Below are 3,929 nucleotides of genomic sequence, written 5' to 3'. Positions count from 1 at the left end.
GCGAATGGCCCCCGGGCCGTAGTTTGGACACCCCTGTTCGAGAACAATCATGACAGCGAGAGCAGCACGAGTACTAGCAGCCTGAGACACAAACCGTCAAGGGCAACACTAACAAGTGACTGAATAGAATTCCTTCAATTGTGCTTTTGAAAAAGTGCTTTTCAGTCCCTTTCTTTGACTGGAATTGAAATCATTAATTTTGTAAGAGTATATGATTCATTTTAAGAGAACTTAATTCAAATGTTAATAGACATGTGTTCAGGCATGTAGACAGTAAATCTTAAAGGTAAAGTCAACCTAAAAATTTTCGTATGTCCCCCTCCAGTCTAAACCGGTCTATTCTGTTTAATATTGCATTTATTATGAAAAATAATAATTGTGAGTTACGCAGCAAAATCCAGCCATTTTATTTTTATCCATCTCAGGGGGCGGCCATTTTCCCACTTGCTGTCGACTGAAAATGACATCACAGTTGCTCAGGTAACGACCAATCATGGCTCATCTTCAGAAAACAGGTGTTGAATGTGAATGCGGTGTGAATATATCAATAACTATATTTGTATATATTTGGCTTTAAAGTATTTTTTGATTAAATGGGCTACACCATGTCTGTCTGGTACATTAATTAAGACTTCAAACAACTTTCTTTTTTTTTTCTGATAGATTAGTTTCACAACCTCATCGATTTTCATTTTCCCCAGAAAGTCATCAGCACGCTCACCTTTGCACAAAGTCAGAATATTAATGTGTAACCTTGTCTGTTATGATCGCCTGGTCGAGTCGGCCAAATGCAAAACACCAGCAGGAGGCGGTCGAATAAAAAAGCAACAAAACTCAACACAGAGGGGGGAAAAAAACAACAATAAAAGACCAGCGCAGCATTAATGAAACCAACTTTTAACATTCAGACACAAGACAGACACGAGGGAATAAAAGCAAAATAAAAGTAGTAAAACTATTTCATATGAACAATAAAAGGAAGATTTTAAGAAGCTAAACAACTTCAAGCAGAGTCATGGCCAGTAAAAAAAAAAAAAAAGTAACCACCTCAGGGATCCGGCTTTTGTTGTGGATCAGGATTCTGGTTCTCAATAATGGATATAATATAGGAAACGTGGCAGTACAGTGGCAGGTGAATTGGGTGAAAAAATGCGGGTTTTTATTGACAGACTGTCAGTCAGCCTTTAAGTGGAAAGATTGAAGGTAGCAGAGAAGAGAGAAAATCATTGAATGGAACAAGACGGCCTCCCCAAAATAATGAAAAAGAAATGCAGTGGTAGATTGAATGACTGGGAAAACACCAACTTCTTCCCTTTACTTTTTTTGTTTGTCTATGACTTCCATTTTAAGATTTAACTGTTCCGTTAAACGCAATTTGATTTATGTTGGACTGAGAAACACTTTCTTCCATCTGTCTGTCTGCATGCAAAATCTTCTTGCAGCGAAATCCTAACAGGCAATTTGCAGATTAAGGAAATCGTATTGGAACAATACTCCATAATGGACTTGAGCTGCATGCCGCCGGTGGGGTGACACCCCCATTATACAGACAAGTGAAGCAAATCGCAGGGCTGTGTCAGCTTGATAACGCTGCTTGGAGGTATAGAACTGCCACATAATTAAGTTGTGATTTGATTACGTTTCCTGTTGAAGATTGTTTTTCTTTTCTGCCCACTGGCACCCTTTGATATTTTTGTAGACAGTGACTTTGGCGTATTTACAAAGAGGCGTATTTTCAATACTGATACAATCAGTCATGAATTTTTGATAGCGCAGATAATAACTTATGGTCTAGAGCAGTGTTGTGCTCATTTCTAAAAAATAGTAACTAATTACAGTTACTAGTTACTTCATTTTAAAAGTAACTCAATTACTCTGATGATTACCTAAATAAAAAACTAATGCGTTACTATTAAAAGTAACTCATTAGTTACTTAAAAAAAAGAACATACACTGTTCAACTAAAGTAAAGTAATGAACGTATTTCCACGTCGAAAAACTCGTCTTGTGCTCGCCTTGACTTGCCTTTGCATATTTATTAAGAAATTAGAAATTAATTCTCCAGCCCTATAACTAGCCAAAAAAAATTGTTTGAGAGCATCCTCCATTTTGGATTTCCTTAGCTACAACCTTATCAAAATAAAACTGGATCAATTAAAAAAAATAAAAATAAAATAAAATAAAAAAACAACGCTAAGTTTACTTATTATTCTCCATCTTTATCCTGATAACATGTGAAATTTTCGTGATGAATTAACCTCAAAGAAATTTACCCAAGAAATTTGGTCTGTGGGCAAGAAATCAACAAACTTGCCTCATTTGTATCTTCATCTATGACAGGGGTGTCCAAACTTTTTCATTTGAGGGCCACATACAAAAAATCATAAGGACGAAAGGGACACATAATGTTATGAAGAGAAATTGTGTTTAGTTCTAAAAATTGTACAAATAATTTATTTGTGCTTTTGCATATTTAGAGAAATGCTACAGTATATAAACCAATTTATTTGTAATATGGCAGTAGGGTTATATTAGTTTTTATTAGTTTTCAGGGTGGTTCTGTTAGTTTGTATTAGTTTAGTTCTTTAAAAAAAAATGCTTAGTTTTAGTTTAGTCTGTTAGTTTCAGTATAAGTATTTTAAAATTTTTTTAATGTGTATTTCCTGTGCGCAATATTCAAAAAATCACCATGGGCGCAACGTCATCTGAAGGTACTTTTCTATTGGCTGCTGCTAGATGACGACACTTCTGTGTGACATACTTTCAAACGTCATTATTCCGGTTTATATCAAAATAAATCTACTGAAAATCACATTTAAAATCATGCTCATGCATTCAATTAATTACCAAAGGCTAAAACGAAGGACACGTTTGCTGTAATTATAGTTAGTTTTAGTTAGTTTTGTAAACATAAAATGAAGTTTCAGTGAGTTTTCGTTTTTTAAAGAGCATTTTCGTTTTTATTCTATTTCGGTAACAATATTGCTTTTTGAATTTTAGTTTAGTTAGTTTTTTCATTAGTTTTAGTTAACTAAAATAACCTTTAATGGCACCTGTTTTTTGATACCCTCCATTCTTACTTTGACCCTCTCCAAACATTTTTGTTTTGTTTATTTTATTTGAACTGAGTCAAATGCCATTTTTAGCATATGTCGCGGGCCACTGAAAAATAGACGGTGGGCCGCAAATGGCCCCCAGGCCGTAGTTTGGACACCACCACGTAGTTTGGTTCAGCTTAAAATACTGATGACAGATGGGTGTTCACGATTGACCAATGATGGACGTTCAAAATTCAATGTTGCATTTCAAATTTTGTGGGGATGGAAGAGTGGAGAAAATGCTCAAAATTCAGCTCAGTTATTGCTGTTTACTCACATTTTGCTTCAACATATTCTATATTCATACAACACCTTCCAGGCTGTTACACAAGATGGTCATCAAGTGCAACACTTTCACAACCATTGAGCTGAAACGCCAAAAAGTTGAAGCCAATACCACTTAGAGAAAACGTGTTGAAGACTTTGTATTTTCAAGCATAGTTGTGTCGAAATTCAATTTCACATTTACATCCGTGGCAGACCTGAGATAGAAGACGGCGCTCGCCATACCCAAATGATAAGAGGAGAAACAAAGGCTATAAGCTTGAGATTTATCAAATCCGCCCACATTGTCAGCATGCTGTATTAAAGGCTTTACGAAGCACAACTGCCTCTGCATGCATGCATGCATCCAGTCATGACAGTGTGTACAGTATGCTTGAGCGCATGCGTTTATTTTATTTCTGGTGGCCGGCCAACACATTTATACCGGCCCTCCCGCTTCAAATGCTATTAAGTCCCTCTGAGCGTAGCTATTCATCATTTGTGCGATTTCCACGGGGTGTTTTCTTTTTACTTTTTAATCAAGGGTCGGATCCCGCGCTGAGGGGG

The sequence above is a fragment of the Festucalex cinctus genome, chromosome 12 (genome assembly GCF_051991245.1).
Source record: "Festucalex cinctus isolate MCC-2025b chromosome 12, RoL_Fcin_1.0, whole genome shotgun sequence".
NCBI lineage: Eukaryota > Metazoa > Chordata > Actinopteri > Syngnathiformes > Syngnathidae > Festucalex > Festucalex cinctus.
The sequence above is the reverse complement of the archived record's forward strand: the minus strand, read 5'-3'. Positions refer to the sequence as shown.